Source organism: Rattus norvegicus, chromosome 11 (genome assembly GCF_036323735.1).
Source record: "Rattus norvegicus strain BN/NHsdMcwi chromosome 11, GRCr8, whole genome shotgun sequence".
Lineage (NCBI taxonomy): Eukaryota > Metazoa > Chordata > Mammalia > Rodentia > Muridae > Rattus > Rattus norvegicus.
In genome coordinates this window covers 70019672-70036045 of record NC_086029.1, presented here as the reverse complement: position 1 = coordinate 70036045, position 16374 = coordinate 70019672, and the positions used below count along the sequence as shown (strand labels likewise).

The 16374-nt window shown below is 42.2% G+C and overlaps 1 protein-coding gene across 4 annotated transcripts in view; it reads left to right on the top strand.

Annotated features, from left to right (window-relative positions):
* The first annotated feature begins 236 nt into the window (after nucleotides 1-236).
* Usf3 (upstream transcription factor family member 3) overlaps nucleotides 237-16374 on the top strand; it is a 59152-nt gene continuing 43014 nt past the window's right edge. For all 4 annotated transcript variants that reach the window (XM_006248357.4, XM_006248356.4, XM_039088895.2 and 1 more), the window contains exon 1: nucleotides 237-525. The gene's annotated coding sequence lies outside the window, so the exon portion shown is untranslated. The remainder of the gene's footprint in view (nucleotides 526-16374) is intronic.

The window sequence follows — 16374 nt, the reverse complement described above, 5'->3', positions numbered from 1 at the left end:
ACCCAACTTGCACACCTCCGCCCCCCGGCCTTGGTCATTGGGCCGCCTGAGGCCTGTTCCCTCCTAGCTTTTACCTCCACCTCCTCCCGCCCTCCAGCCTAGCGCAGCGAAACTCCGGCTTCTGATTGGCTACCGCGGCATCCTCCCCAGCACCGGATTGGCAGGCCGATTGGTTGGGGCGGACGCGAGGCGCATCCAGGCTAGGCTGTGCGCGTGCAGAGCCGCGGCCGCGGGAGGGGCGGGAGGGGCGGGGGGAGGGGGGCTGGGAAAGTTGAGGCCGTGCTGCCGCCGGGTCTCCGGCCTCGAGGGCTCGGGCTCGCTGCGGCGGCGGTGGCCGCGAGGAGAGGCGGCGGGGGCGGGGGGAGAGGAGGGCCCGGGCCCGCGCTCCCCCAGCCCCGCAGAAGCAGGCGGCGGCTGCGGACCCAGAGGCTCGCCTAGACGGCTAGACACCGCTGCCTTCCGCTCCTGGGACCATGACCCAGGCGGGGGTCGCCGCCGCCGTGGCCCGGAGCGCGTCACCGGCGGGTGAGTGGCCGCGGGAGGGGGCGCTGACAGCCGGGACCGCGGCTGCGGGGGCGGCTCCGGGGGGCGGCCCCGGGCTCAGCTCCACCCACCCCCTCCTAGCAGCAGGAGGTGAGGGGTAGGCTGAGTTTCCCTGGTTCCTGGGGTCCCCAGAGCTCCCACCTGGCTCGGGACGATCGGTCTCTTCACCCCGGCATGCTCGCATCCTCGGTGCCAGGCCTGGGGGAGCTCTCCCTGCTCCCGGTGCGCGCCGGCGGACAGAGGCCCCATGCTGTCCTGGGTGCATAAAGAGCTGGGCAGCCAGGTCCCTGCCGGGTGGCCTTTGCTAGCCTTCTTCACCTTTTGCCATCTCTCCCATCAATTTACGTGTCTTCTGACTTTCCTTCTGACCTACTCGTCAAACTCGTGCTGCTTGCTTTTGTAACTTTCACCCCTGTGTCGGAGAGTTAGGCAGGCGTTTTCTTTTAAGAAGCCCATCTTTTTGCTTCTGAATAGTACTGATCCAAGCGAATGGCACTCTCACCGGATTTCAAATTTCCTGAACAAGCGTGAGGTTTCTGGACTTTTGTTAAGGTTGGGCATTTTGGGGATAGAGTTTTTTTTTTTTTTTTTTTTTTTTTTTGCTTTTATTGACCTCACCTATAGATAAGAGACCAAAACAAACTGCCATATTCAACTAATGTTCAAATAACAATTTACCACTGAAGAGTGAAATAACATACATGATAGTTCTGGCCCACGTTATACGTAACTGTGACAGAGCTCTAAAGGAAACTTTGACGAGTAAGTGGACCCTTTAGTAGCTTTTCCCCATGACCAGTCAGACTTGCTTTTTGCTGGTCCAACAGTTTCCTTGATGATCTTTGCCTTTCCCCCAGAAAGCTTGATTTGCTGTACAGATACTATGTTTCCACTTGTTTGGGAAGTACACAAAGTATTTGTTGCAAACTAAGGAAGTTTCATTGTAATCATTCCACTTTCTGAAGCCAAGAGTTGTAAACGAAAGCTGTAACAAGAAGCATGCCTAAGGCCCCCCCAGCTACTTGTGACCCAGAATGACCATAAAAGTGGTCCAACCCAAAGGGGATTGGGGATTTAGCTCAGTGGTAGAGTGCTTGCCTAGCAATCGCAAAAAAAAAAAAAAAAAAAAAAAAAGTGGTACAACCCAAAACTGAAAACTTATTCCATACCTTGAGGGTTTTTTTCCTTAATTTCATTGTGTGGCGCTAGAGAGTGAACCTTGTAAACGATAAGATTGTGTCACAACGTCAAAAGATTGGGCACTTAGTCTAAACAGTATGACTTTTGTATAGATTAACATTAGTAGATTTGTGGCGTCTGTGCATTGGTGAAACGTAGAACATTTTTGATACAAAAGCATTTCCATTCAGTGTAGTAAGGGCCACTTAGAATAGTTATTTTCTAGCTTAGTTGTCTATAGAACATCACAGAAGTTTTAAAAAGATTTTACAGTGACCTAGTTTTACATCACATACATACATACATACATACATACACACAGAGAGAGAGAGAGAGAGAGAGAGAGAGAGAGAGAGAGAGAGAGAGAGTGAGTGTGTGTTTAACACCAGCTAGAAGCTTCCACAGATAGCATGCTGGGAACCATTTCAGTAAACCCAGGTCTTAACGCTATCTCACGTCGTTCCTTCCGGTGGTCAAGCTCAGTGGTTCCTAACTGGGCTGTTTGTTATACTCACCCTGTTTCACTTCCCAGATATTACCTGTGATCTGGAGGGAGGTAGGCTCTTGGTATATCTCGTAAAACTCTCCAGGTTATTCTGCTCAGCACACAGGGCTGAAAATTACCTTAAGCTTGGTACAATGTCCAGACTGTTCTGCTTGTATTCCAGGGTTTCCCTAGGCAAGCCTTAAGTTGCATATTCAACTTTTGCCCCACAACCTTCCATGTGAACCTTTGAACCCCCTCACTCAGATAATGCAATTCAGATCCCTGCTGTTGCTAACCTGGGTGGTTCTCAAGAGATGGTTATCCACTCCTTGTAATTCCCCTCCGTATCAAGTAATAGTAGTAACAGACTCCTTAAATAAGATATCTTTGGTATGTAAATGGACATATACCTTGAGCATGTGTGCATGTGTGTATGTGTGTGTTTTTAATATAGGGTTTCTGCTCCTGCACTGACCTCAAATATGTAGCAATCCTCAGGCTTTTATCTCCCAAGTGCTGGGATGGCAGATGTGTGCCCTCATACCTCACACCAATAGTTTTAGATTTTTCAATTACGTTTGTTATTGAGAGAGAGTTGGGGGTTGCATTTGCAGTGTATATATGGGAGTTAGAGGACAACTTGAGAGACAAATTTTTGCTGTAGGATTGGACCCAACTTGTCAGGCAGGGCAGCAAGTACTTCCTGGGCCATCTTACCAAGCCAACAACAAACTTTGGGTTGTTTTGTTTTTCGAGACAGAGTTTCTCTGTATATCCTTGGCTGTCCTGGAGCTCGATGTGTAGACCAGGCTGGCCTTGATCTCAAAGATCCAGGATCTGCCTCTGCTTCCCAAGTGCTGAGATTAAAGGTGCCTCACCGCCTAGAATCGGAGGCTATTTTTGTTAGTAGTTTTTAATCTAGTTTCAAGTTTGACCATTCCCAATTGGACAACCTGTAAGTGGGGAGGGTTCATTCTTGGGTGAGGCCGACTCCCCCCCCCCCCCAACAGTCATGAATTACTGTAAGTTTTTTGTATAGGGACAGGAACTGGGCACATTTTCTTCCTTCCACATTAGCATGTCCATTGAGATTGCCACCATTCTTATCTTGGTTTGGAGCCATTTCTAAGAGAGACCCTTTCACAGCTGACTTACTGGTATTCTGGCACTTTCAATCTTTCCTCCCCCTCTTCCATGATGTTTCTAGAAACACAAGGGAGAACTGTGATGTAGATGTACCAGGCTCCCCACAAACTGTTGCGTCCCATTGTGATAGTGTTTTGTTTGTTTGTTGTTTGTTTTTGTAATGGCCACCATGGCTTTAAAGGGGGGGTGTCTTATGAGGTGTGGTAGCTAATCCAGGAAAAGTGGCTCCTACACCTTGACATGTTTTTGTGATAAGCTCTCTTCGAAGTTTCAAACTACATGCTGTTTAAAAGGGTCTTTGTATTGATAGTGTGAGTTAATTCAACACATACACTTTTTTTTTTCTTTTTCAAGTCAGTGGCAAAGAGTGTTTTGTCCTTGTAGTTTAGAATTCTCTTGAGCTCATTACAACCATGAACTTTCCTCATCCCTGAACTAGTATTGAGTTACTTTGTGAAAGTGTTGTTGTTGATATTGTTGTGTGAGATAGTATATCTCGGAACTCCATATGTAGACCAGGCTAGTCTCAAGTTCTTGAGATCCACTTGTGTCTTTTTCCAAGTGCTGGACTTACAGTTGTCCACCATGCCTTGCTTTCAAACTTTTTTCATATGTTTACCTGGTTTTTTTTTTTTTCAGCAGGGTAACTATTTTCTTTTTTGTAGTCCCTAGACTTATATGTTTGCACTTATCACAAAGCCACAGGTATGTGTGTTTATCTGACTGCTAGCCTTCAGGACCTCTGTGTTCAAGGGCATGATCTTCATTGTATTTCTAGATAGTGTTGCAGTGTTTCAGAGCTAGAACACTCCAACCATAGGAACTGCGTCCTCTAAAACTGAATTTGTCACTAACGTACACTGAAAAACGTGTTAAACGTGACCACCGTACTTTATTATATCAAGGGTATTGAACATATCTTTAACAAAAGTTGATTTGACATTAATTGGCTTTGCTTCTACATATTATCTTAACTTTAGTTACGGAGTTAGATCCCTTAAATGTGTAATCTTCCATATGTACATGTGCATCTTAGGCATTTCTTCTCTGAGCTTGTTATCCAGAAAATATTTGTGAAACTCTTACTAATAGGAAAACTGTTAACTGTTCAATTGGATAATTTTTCTTTTTCTCATTAAATTTTCCATGTGGGTACAATTGTGCTACTTCAGAAGGCCAGATCTTTTAATTAGATCAGTAGGGCTTGATAAGTTGCCCCTATTAATGTGCTAATACTGTGTTTTTAATTCAGTTCATCAAGTATTTATTGAGTCTTACGTTTGCCCAACACCATAGGTGCTAAAGAGAATATAGAAAGAGTAAATAGTGAGCTCGGCTCGTAAGAAAACGTGGGGAAGACTGGGGAGCACCCACAGCAGGTAATTAAGGGACTCCCTACACCATTCACTGGCTGCCAGATTAACCTATGCGATGAGGAGGAAGAAGAGGAGGAAGAGGAGGACGAAAAACTAGGAAAGACCCCTTATTTTCATTTGCCTATTATGTGGCTGGTTGAGGAACCCCTGATATCTTTACCTCCCAATTACTGAAGCCATCCTGGGATCTCTGGTGAAGGAATTCTCACATTGGCTGCTGTAATTTCTTAAACAGCAGAAGCCATAGAGAAGAAAAACAAAAGATGGCATCCCAAGACAGGTACCAGTTCTACGATTTCTGCACCACATGCAGGAACAGATTCTCATTAGTTATTAGCAACAGAATTTGACTTGGGATAGTGTAAGCAGAAAATGGAGAGTCATGGATGTATACTGGGCAAGACCACTGAACTAAGAGTGTTCACAGTAAAGCCTGAAGAAGGTGAGGAAAGCCCCAGACAGCTTTCCTTCTTGTGCTGGGCGTCTTAGCTGTTAGCTCTGTGCCACACCTCTGAGGTCAGCCCACGTTTGAAGTCCTGTTTGAATTTAAGAGTGGGGTGGAGGAGCTCTTCAAAGGAAACTCATGCTGCCACACTGCCAGAGCTGCAGGTCTTTTCTACAGATGGCCTGTATTTGGCAGTGGGGAAGCCTTTGGTGAGCTTGGTGTAAGCAGTTTTTGGAATGAAAGTCAGCATTAGCTGTCTGAAGAGTGACTGGAAAATAAGGAAGAGGGAATAGTAAATATAAATTAGTTCTTCAAGAAGGAAGCCTTATGGTCAAAGAAAGAGAAGTTAATAGACCCAGAAAAGAAATCACTAAAGTCTTTCAAATGGAGAAAGATGAATAAGGATGTATTTTAATGGAAAAACACCAGTAGGGTAGGGGAGAGTAAATTATCAAGGAAAGAAAGAGTGTGATATAACAAGTTACCAAGTAGTGGGAGTGGTGGGGCCCAGAGTATAGGAAGAGAGTTTGTGTTAGCCAGAAATGCTAGGAAGCTTGTAAGGGAAGCTTGGAGACTTGCCTTGGACTTTGAAGGGTAGGTAGGAGTTGGACAAGCAGAGAAAGGTAAAAGGTCATTGCAGTGGGAACGCAAGAACTTAAGAGAAGTGATTATACTGAGAGAACAGGAGAAGCTTGGGTGTCTGAGTTGGATAGGAGGGAGAGCAAACCAGCTAGTTACCCATGCTCTTGTGTGTTGTGCCAGGTAGATGTGGGTGGGTGAGACTGAAAGCCAAGTCTCAGAGTTTAGACATGATGTAATAGTTGTTGGGCAAGGGTACACTGTCCTTTGGTATGTATGTAGATTTTATTTTCTAAGATTCCCTCCACAGGTATAAAAACTTTAAAATATAAAAGTATCTTTCAGGGGGCTGGATAGATGACTCCATGATTAAGAGTATACACTGTTCTTGCAGAGGACCCAAGTTTGGGTCTTAGCACCCATGTGCAATGGATCACAACCACTTGGAACTCTAATCTTCTAGGAAATCTGTTACCTCATTCCTTCTGAAGCAACTGCAGTCAGGTATACATACCCTATGCCACACATACACATACTTTTAAAAAATTAACTCTTCAAAATGTCATAATGCACAATGGCATAATGCTTGCATTATTTACGTAACCTATACACATTCTCTTATATACTTTAAATTGCTTATGGGTTACTTGTAATACATCATACAGTTTAAATGCTGTATGAATTCAGTTATATGTTATAAAGATGAGATACAGCCTGAGAAGTGTGAAAGCATAATTTCATTACCATATAGTGAATGCTTGTAGGCCTAGATGTATATAAGTCTTATGCCACAGTCTGTTCTTCCAGACTACAAACTTATCTGCTATGTTACTGCTATTGTATAGACAGTTATAATATGGCATTGGCTATAGGTATACACATATGTATAAACATATACAGGCATAGAAAAGGATACAGTAAAATATGAGATAATAGGAATCTTCAACTCTGTTATGGTGTTAAGGGAGCACTATTGGAGTCGTGGGCTGTGAGTAAGTAAATATCATTATGCAGTGCATTGAATATGTCTATTAATGCTGTATTTCTTTTGAGGTTCTATTTTGTAAACAGGTCCATACTGTATAGCTTAGACTACTCAGTGTCTCAAGTGCTGAAATTATGCACATTACCACAGAGGCCCATACTGTGTTGTACTTCAGAAAACAGTCACAAGGGGAAAGCAGCTATAGATACGCAGTATGGCTAACAAGGGAAAGCATCTGTAGTCAGTATAGCTAAACATTTCTCCCAATATTTGTGGTTGAATTTGCAGTGTAGTGACATGCCTTTAACCCCATCACTAGGGAGGCAGAGACAGGCAGGACTCTGTAACAAGGACTCTGTTCAAGGACAGCCTGGTCTATAAAGCAAGTTCCAGGACAACCAGGGCTACACAAAGAAATTCTGTCTCAAGAAAACCAAAAACCAAAACCAAAAAAAAAAAAAAAAAAAAAAAATGCTGAATTCATGGGTATGGAACTCTGTATACAGAGGGCTAATGCTGCTGTAAGCTCCAAAGCGGGAGGAACATAACAGGATTTGGTGAATTAGAGGAAAAGATCAGTGGAATGTTGGGATGGGTATAAAACACATAAAGAACAGGAAGAGGATTGAGAGCAAAACCGTCCAGAGCCAAACATGTAAAAAGGGCCCAAGCTAACATGGTAATGAACAGGGAAACATAATGGGATAAAAATAATAGCATTTGGTAAGGAGATCTGAGTTTATTTGTTTTGAGATTAGAGCCAGATTAATTGATAAAGTGGAGACTTGGGATGAAGTAGATCTTTTACAAGGTGAGGTAGTTTAGCATGTTCCAAATAAACTTTTATTTGTTCTGAATGTTCTAATGAGAACTTTGCCTATCCCCAGATGTAAAGCAACATGAAAATTAAAAGGAAGCTGTGTGTGTGTGTGTGTGTGTGTGTGTGTGTGTGTGTGTGTGTGAAAGAGAGAGAGAGAGAGAGATAACCAGAAAAAAAAACATAAAAGGAAAATGAGTAATAAAAACGGGACCTCAAGTGAGAAAGAAGCAAGAATTCCTAATTGGGGAGAAAAAGTAAGAAAAGAATAAGATCAACACAAGGGGTGGAATTTCAGGACCATCTTTGATTTGATAAAATTAGTCCCTGACCCCCAAGGAAGGCTTTTCACTGGTTTGGGCCAGGAAGGATTAGCCAGTGAAGGAGTGGTGAAGTGAAAAGGTACACAGAAAAAGCAGATTTCTTGTTACTGTGAAGAATCCCTTTATATTTTGGAAGCAAAAGGTCAAATGTGGAGGAAGCAATAAATTGCTGTTGAGGGAAGAGCTGATAATGGGGAGAGTTAGCTCTGGGAAGTTCCAGAGGGGTAAAGGATATATGGGCATGGAGACTGTCCAGGGCACCAGCTCACTGCTTCTCTTGCCCGTGGGAGGAGGAGAAAGGTAGCTAACTTACTGAGCTCCTGCTGTGAAATGGGTGCTTTGCTGTAAACACTGTGATCACTAAAGTCTTCTCGGGGGCTGCTATACTCTGACTTCAAGCCTGAGGATGCTGAGAGTCTGATGAGTACTTTCTCTGACATCAGAGGCTGTTTTCACATCACTGTTAGGATCACTCACTGATGTGGGTCAAAGATACATTGAGGATACATGGTTGCAGTTGTATTAGTGTATACAACCCTTGTGGCTCAGAACCTTTTTCCTCTTTTTCCTGTGTGTGTTTGTATGCACACACATGAACATACATATGTGTGTGCATCCAAAAGGTCAAGAATGACATCCCTTGGTTGTGCTCCAGTGTTGTTTGTTTGTTTTTGAGACAGGGTCTCTCTCCAAACCTGAAGCTTCTTGCTGCTCTCTCTCCAGGGTTCAAGTCACATGTGCTATGTTATATGTGTGTGTGGTGGTGGTGGGGTGCTAGAAACTGAACTCAGGTCCTCATTGACTTTATTGGCTGAGCTATCTCCCCAACCATTTTTTTAGTTATGTGTATAATTGTGTACTTGAAGGTATTACCTGTGGAGGCCAGAAGAGGGTGTTAAATTTGCCGAAGCTAGAGTTACAGGCAAGTATGTTAGTTAGTGTATGTGTACATGTGCAAACCATGGTGCACATATGGGAAGTCAGGACAGCTTACAGAAATCAATGCTTTCCTTCTTTCATGTGGATTCTGGGGATTGAACTCAGGTCATCAGGCTTGGCAGCAAGCCTTCACTCTTGAGCCAGCCTTCATCCAGTAAGTACTTTTGAACACCCACTAGTCTAGCCTGTCACATCCATCCGCTGTACTGGAACTCCGTAGCTGATCTCTGGATGTGGATCTTGATGATTTTGATGATTCTTCCAGCCTTAGCGTCATTGCTCAAGTAGTGATGACAGATGTAGGTTGGTGAACATGACTTCCTCACTGGGCTCCCTCCTCTTGCACTCACAGGCACTCACTAACACCAGCAGAACTTCACTGGACGGAAGCTGCATCAAGGCAGTTGAATAGGTCTGCATGAGATTGAGTTGTGCTTGAATAAGTTGGAGTCGGGTCTATCACAAAGAATGCTTATTAATGATCACAATATAATTTGTTATTTGTATAGATTTAGCTATGTTCAACAAATAGTTGAGTAATATACTGCCTGTCATTTGGGGCTCTGAAGATGCAAAGAAGTTGTTCCTATTCTAAAGTGCCTTGGACGTGTATGGTAACAGTTGATCCCTAATAAAACCACAAGGGGTTGGGGATTTAGCTCAGTGGTAGAGCGCTTGCCTATCGAGCGCAAGGCCCTGGGTTCGGTCCCCAGCTCTAAAAAAAAAAAAAAAAAGGAACAAAAACAACAACAACAACAACAAAAAAAAAAAAACCACGTGAGTGGTGTAAATTAGCTGCTCTAGAGTTACTTCACAGTGTATTGAACAGATCTGAAATAAGTAGATATTGGGAGCCAGGTTCTCATCAGAGAAAGGCGTTGTGAATGAGCAAGGAAGGAAGATTGCACTGAGCCCTGTAACGCTAGGTAAGAATTAACAATATAGGTAGAATCTTGTTTGTCTCAACATAAATATTGATACATTAATCATTTATTATATTATAATGTATAAGTTATTGTAATATAAATAATGATATATTATTAATTGAAATTATTATAAATATTAATAGAAGTAAATGTTGGTATGTGTGTCTACATGGGCTGGTGAGCTGACAGGTTCCAGAAGCCCATATTGATATAAATTAATAATTGACTACATTTCTTATAGAATTCTAGAAAATATCATCAGTAGAAATGAGCACACCTGGCACCAAGATTATGCTTTCTAAATTGCATTCTTTATTTAAAAAAATAAACTTTCCTTACAGCAGGAGCAGAGAAATCAAGATGCACCTCAAGCATCTTATAGTGTCCAAATGGAAGTTGTGCATGTGTGTATTTATGTGTGTTTGTGTGTCTATGTGTGTCTCTCTCCTCCCAACCCTGTGTATGTCTGTGAGTCTCTGTGTGTAGAGTGGGATAGCTAAGGCTTGAACAGTTTGAGCCATACAATAAAATAATTTAGCATCGAATTGTGACTCAGCAAATAAGGTACCTGCGAGTCAATATTGATATAAACTAATGGTTGAATACATTTCTTACAGAATTATAGAAAAGGTATTTAGCTAGTGTGGTGGTCGAATAGGTTTTCCCCCTGTACTCATGTGTGAAAGCTTGGCCCATGTGAGTGGCACTATTAGGGGGTGTAGCCTTGTTTGGGTAAGTGTGACTTTGTTGGAGGAAGCATCAAGTTCTTAAGCTCCACCCAGCACGGAATCCCAGTCTCCTCCTTGCTGCCTTTTGGATCTCGATGTTGAATTCTTGGCTCCTCCAGCACCATGTCTGCCTGATTGCTACCATGTTTCCCACCATGCTGATAATGGACCAAACCTCTGAAACTGTAAGCCAGCCCCAATTAAAGATTTGCCTTATTTATAAGACTTGCTTTGGTCATGGTGTCTCTTCATAGCAATAAAATTATAACTAAGACAGATAATCTTTTTCTCTGAGAAAAAAAATTAATTCCTCTGGCATGGACTGGCCTGGCAGTCACTGTTTAAGCAGGACATAGAGAGCAAAAATACAGCATTATTTTAAGTGTTTTTGGAATTTTGAGGGGAAAATCAATGAAGATGGTATTAATAGTTTATTATATATTTTATTTGTATAATGAAAAAAGTGGTAGTTAGATAACAAACAGAAAATGAGGCAATAGGGATACAACTTAGAGCTCAAACCTGGGAAGAGCCTGGGAAGGTGATTTTTCGAGACTGAAAATGTTCGAAGGGGCTGGAGAGATGGCTCAGCGGTTAAGAGCACTGACTGCTCTTCCAGAGGTCCTGAGTTCAAGTCCCAGCAACACCATGGTGGCTCACAACCATCTGTAATGAGATCTGGTGCGCTCTTCCGGTGTGTCTGAAGACGGCTGCAGTGTGCTTATATAAATAAAAATAAATCTGGAAGGAAGGGAGGAAGGAAGGAAGGAAGGAAGGAAGGAAAGAAGGAAGGAGGGAGGGAGGGAGGGAGGGAGGGAGGGAAGGAAGGAAGGAAGGAAGGAAGGAAGGAAGGAAGGAAGGAAGGAAGGAAGGAAGGAAACGTTTGGAATTTCTGAACATTATGACAGCTGTGGATTCAAATTAATGCCGAATCCTGCAGAGAGATTTGTAAATCTCATTCATGCTTGCTTCATGCTAAGTTTTCTCAATCAGTTCTGGAAAAACCCGGATTAAAATTCAGAGTGAATTCAGAGTGGTAAGAAAGTACCTAGGTACCATGGGTTACCAGACATGAAAACAGCAGTCCTGGTCCCTGGTAGGATACTATGCTGGTTGGTTTTGTCAACTTGACACAAACTAGAATTCCCAGGAAGAGACCCAATATATAAATTATTTAGATCATGCTGTACTGTGGGCCTGTCTGTGGAAGACTATCTCCTTCTTAATTGACAAAGAGAGATTGAGGCCATTGTGGGCTACATCATCCTCCAGGCAGAGGGTCCTGAATAGTCAGAGGGGAAGCTAGCTAAGAGAGCAAGCATCCAAGCAAGGCTATAGTTGTTTGGTCATAGAGATGATGTGACCTGCTTCAAGTTTCTGCCTTGTTACCCTCAGTGGTAGACGGTAAGAACTGGAAGCCCATTAAAGCTTTGTTTCCTATTGTCAGGGTGTTTTATCACAACAGAAATGGAGCACCTACTGTAGCAAACCTGCATAAATTAGAGGCATTTTCCAGCTTGGGCTCTGCAGCCCATCATTCTCATGTAGGGAATTATAATTCCACTGTGACTCTAGGCCTCTTTCCTGCAGAGGCACACCCGGCTACTGACTTCTGCTCACAGATACTTTTAATAGCTCAAATGTCTGTATTCAGCAAGCACATCCATGGCAAGGAGGAGTGATTTTCACATATATTAAAACTGGTTCGTGGGGTTAGAGAGACGGCTTAGTGGGTAAGAGTGCTTGCTGTTCTTCCAGAGGACCTGCGTCTGGTTCCCATCACCCACACCAGAGAGCTCATAGCTGCCTGTAACTGCAGATCCAGGGGATTCAACCCCGTCTCCTAGCTCTGCGGGCCCTTTCACACTTGTGGCACCTGTATACACAAGCATACATACACAATACAAAATCTTTGAAAAAGTGGTTCTTAGCCAAGGTGCACTGGCTAGGGAGCTTTTAAAGATACGGTTTCACTATGTGCTCCAGGCGGCTTGGAAATTGTTTTCTTGGCTCCGTCTCCCAAGTCTAGAGATTACAGGTCTATTCCACCGTATCCAGGGGAAGTATGCTTTTTACAGCACAGCTGCCATTGACAACAGCTGTGCTGGGAAGCACCAGACACTGGTTTGCTTAACCAAGAATTATTGTATATTTAAGGAGCAGCAACCGTATAGATAAGAAAGACCTAGCCAAAGAGATAAATTAATCTTAGAGAAATTAAGTTGAGTATAACATAAAAATATGTGGGGTTTTTTTTGTCCCAAAATACCCTCAAATATTTGAGAAACTGCTATTGCTATAAATTAACAATGGATTGCTATAAGAACAAGAAAATTTTTAGGACTTTAAAACACAATTTCTGAAATAAACTTTAGCGGTAGTACACACAGCAGCTGGCTTAAACATTAACTCACCAGGGCAGGGGATTCTTCCAAAATCCCATTCATACGACAAAGAAAAATTATGTGATGTTAAGGCATGGACTACAGACCTAGGAGAGATGTCACATTTACTGCTACAATGCCAGATAATTTTAGTGAGCCTCTAGCCGAAGTCATTGGACAGTTACCTGAAGGGCAGTACAGAGTGTTAAAACCTTAATTATGGGAGGGGAGGAGATCACAGATACAGTTTGTTTGTTTGGTAGGTTTTGATTGCATATATGTTTACTTATTTAAGACTCATTTTAATTATGTGATTTATATGTGTGTTTCTTGTGTGGGTATATGCGTGTGAGTTCCGGTGCCTACAAAGGCCTGAGGTGTCAGATCTGGAGCTGCAGTTCTATGGTTCTGGGAACCAAATTGTACTGCAAGAGTAGTGCATGCCCTTAATGGATAAGTCTTCTTTATACCAATTTGTTTTTGAGACAAGTTTTTTTTTTTATTAAGATTTTATTTATTTTGTGTGCATGGGTGTTTTGTTTGTGTGTGTGACATATATATATCAATCATGTATGTATGTGTCCTAGTGCCCAGAGAGCCCAGAAGAGAGTTTCAGATCCTCTGGAACTAGAGTTTTAAGGTTGTGTGTGAGCCACCATATGGGTGCTGGGGATTAAAAGTCCTCTGGAAGAGCAGCAGTTCGCTTACTCCCAAGCCAGCCTCCAGCCTCTTGAGACAGGTTCCTGTTGTCTGTTATGGGTTACCTTGGAAGTTTTTTGTAACTCAGGCTATACTTTGGCTCACAGTCCTTCTGTCTCAGCTTACTGCGTTCTGAGATTTAAGGGGTACACTACTATGAGTGGCTGATGGGCTTATTTTAAAGAGTTATTTACTTTGTGTCTGTGAGTACACTGTCACTCTCTTTGGACACATCCAAAGAGGGCATCGGATCCCAGTACAGATGGTTGTGAGCCACCATGGGGTTGCTGAGAATTGAACTGAGAACTTCTGGAAGAGCAGTCAGTGTTCTTAACCGCTGAGCCATCTCTCCAGCCCCTGGGTGATAGTTTTTAATAGGAGGAAAATGTGTTTAGATTTCAGAATTGGTCTCCATGTCTGTGTATTCTGCATCTGCACATTTGACCACCCACTGATTGAAAATACTCTGAAAAACAGTTTTCATCTGTATTAAATATGATTCTTACCTTTGGCATTAGTCTCCAACATCACAAGACAGTTATGTATTGATACAGCACTTCTAGTTCTGAGACCCTATTGCTCTATCTGTGTCTCCCAAGCCTACTACAAAGAACTCAAATACCAGGCTATATACATGCCCAAGTGAGAATTGGAGGATTTTATGAAATAGAGAGGAAAAGAAAGAGCTAGTGGGTCTCAAATTGATATGTCTTTTCATTATTAAGGACTTTTTATTGGGTTGGCTTTTATTATTTATTTATTTAGAGACAGGGTTTTTCTGTGCAATAGAGCCCTGGGCACTCTGCTCTCCCTGCCTCTGTCTCCTGAGTGCTGGGATTAAAGGTGTGTGCTACCACACCTAGCATTAAGGACTTTTTTTTTTTGTAATAAAAAAGAAAGCTATGTGGAGAAAAATAAAGAGGAAAACTTTATTAGATACATACCATTAAAATGGGGTGGGATGGGAGAGGGAACGGTCTGTGAGGGAACAGCAGGTACAGTAAGTGTGACTGGTAGATTCTTGTTTCCATTGTAGAGAAACACATCTCTAGCTTGGTTAGACAGAAAGCTATGCTGGAAGGTGAGAAATGAAATACACGTATACACATGCCAGGCAGACTACAGACGTTTTATATCTAAAGCATTTACTGTGACTTCGTTCCTAGGGGGCTAATAATAGATACTCATTGCATATGTAACAAAAATATTTACGGTGGCTACAAGAAATGACAAATTCCAAAAGACATATTTCCCCCTCATAGTTCAAAAGGTTAACAAAAGTAACAAAAAGGAACCAAAAATGAAGTATGTAAAGTGTTTTCACACAGAAAGTGTTTTATTTTAGCTCCTGTTGTAGGGAGTGCAGAGAGATTACCAGATGGTTAGGGCACTAGTTGCTCTTGTAAAAGATTTGGTCAGTTCCCAGCATATCCATGACTGCTCACAATCATCTGTAACCGGTTTCAGAAATCTGGTACTCTCTTCTGGCCTCTACAGGCACTGCATATGTGTGGTGCACGAAGGTAAAACACTCATATAAATAAAATAAAATAAAATAAAATAAAATAAAATAAAATAAAATAAAATAAAAATAGTAAGACGTTTTTGTTTTTTCAAGACAGGGTTTTTCCTTGTAGCCCTGACTGTCTTGGAACTCTGTGGGATAGGCTGACCTTAAATTACAGAGATAGACCTGCCCATGTCTCTGTAGTGCTGGGATTAAAGACTTGCACACAACCCAGCATAAGTAAATCTTTTAAAAGAAAGAAAACACTGAAGTCATAAAGAAAAATTACAGAAGAAATATAAATGTTTTATTTGTTTTTCTTCATTTGTTGTTTGTTTATTGAAACAGCATTGCTCTGTTGTATAGCTCTGGCTGGCCTTGAACTCACAGAGATTTTCCTGCTTCTGCCTCCAGCATACGTCAATTAAAGGCTTATGCCATCACACCCAGCCCTATAAATATAAATGATTCATAACATTTGAATGTAGGGCTGGAGAGATGGCTCAGTGGTTAAGAGCACTGACTGCTCTTCTTGAGGCCTGAGATCAATTCCCAGCATCCACATGGTGGCTCACACCATCTGTAATGGGATTTGATGCCCTCTTCTAGTTAGTGTATTTGAAGACAACTATAGTGTACTCATATGAATAAAATAAATCTTAAAAAAAAACCATTTGAATATATTTTTTAAATTATTTTGTCTCTCTGTGTGTATATGTATGCGCATGCATGCACACCCCATGCCTCCACGACCCTGCGACCCCACGACCCTGCATGCACACACATCTGAGTCAAAGGACAACTTTTGGGGATTAATTTTTTCCTACCATACCCAGGCATTGAACTCAGGTATGAGGTTTGTTGGGAAACGCTTTAACCTACTGAGAGATCTTGTTGGCCCCAGGAAATGTATTTTCAGTCTTACTAGTCACTAAACACAATCTAAAATACATTTTATTGCAGTTTGATTGATAAACATTTTAAAGGCGTGTATTAGTTACTTTTTTGTTTATATGATATGATATCATGGCCAAAAGCAACTTAAAGAAGACAGTTTATTTTAGCTGACAGTTCCAGGAGGAGATTTTATAATGGGCTCTATTGCATAGAGTCTCTGTGTCATACGGTGGAAATACTAGGATGAACTATCTGAAGCTACAGTGAAAAAGCAGAAACAGGGCTTAGTGATGTAGTTCAGTGGTAGATCCCTTACCTCGCATGTGGAAGGCCCTGGGTTTGATTACCAGCACGCTAGAAAAAAGTTTCAGATGGTTCAACATAATACTATGGCATTTAATTAATGTCCTTTTG